This window comes from Eulemur rufifrons, unplaced genomic scaffold (assembly GCF_041146395.1).
Source record: "Eulemur rufifrons isolate Redbay unplaced genomic scaffold, OSU_ERuf_1 scaffold_255, whole genome shotgun sequence".
Lineage (NCBI taxonomy): Eukaryota > Metazoa > Chordata > Mammalia > Primates > Lemuridae > Eulemur > Eulemur rufifrons.
The window spans coordinates 97,501-98,390 of NW_027183037.1; the positions used below are offsets into that span (position 1 = coordinate 97,501).

Sequence of the window (890 nt, forward strand, 5' to 3'; positions counted from 1 at the left end):
CGATCGGTATTCTTCTCGCGCGGGGCGAGGGGGCGCTCCGGAGCATTCCTCTCCTCTCGGAGTTTCTGTCTGCAGTCTCTCGACTTGCTCTCACTCCCCTACCCTGCTGTGTGACTTTCTTTTTGGTCCTTTCATTTTATCTATTCTCTCTTTGCCTTTTCCTGCCCGCCTTTCCGCTCCCCCCCCCCCGGATTCATGGTTTCACGTCACGCGGGTGACGTGCCGACACACCAGGAGGCCCTTCTCACACGTGCGCGTGAACACGCAATCAACACGTTTATGAACTAGAAAGGGATCTGGTGTGACTTTGCTATTATTTCCCCTCCCCTCCTCCCCGCGCTGAGAATGAGTTTCCCCGGGCTCGTGTGCCCGCCTGGGAATCGGCTGCAGACGCCATGGCCCCGGGTCGACCACATGTTGCCCTGGGGTCCACCAGATGTCTCTGGCGAATTGGGGCCCTAGGGTGCTTGTGACGGTGTGGTCACTAGGTGTCGCTCTGGGCTCAGTATTCTTCCTTCTCGCTGTGACTTTGGTCTCTTTTTTTCGAAATTTCTTTCTTTCTTCCTCTTTTGCCCTGTTTCCATTTTCCCTTCTTAATCTCTTTCTCTCTTTTTGTTGCTTTTTTTCCACGGCAGATGGGTGATGTGTGTGTGGAGGAAACGCGGCGTCAGGGAGAAGACACATCTCACACGTGCTCGGGAACACCCGATCGTCACGCTTCTGAGTACCGACCGATGGATCTGGTCCCGAATTTTTTAATAGTTTTCTCCTCTCTCTCTCTCTCTCTCTCTCTCCCCCCCCCTTCCTTCTCTTTCCTTTCTCTCCCTTCCTTTCTTTCTTTCTCTCGCTCTCTCGCTCTCGCTCTTCTTTTCTTTCTGACAGAGTCTCTC

The 890-nt window shown here is 53.6% G+C and overlaps 1 pseudogene; it reads right to left on the reverse strand.

Annotated features, from left to right (window-relative positions):
* Positions 1 to 204: 204 nt before the first annotated feature.
* Positions 205 to 296, reverse strand: LOC138380022 (small nucleolar RNA U13; annotated as a pseudogene).
* Between the last annotated feature and the right edge of the window lie 594 nt (positions 297 to 890).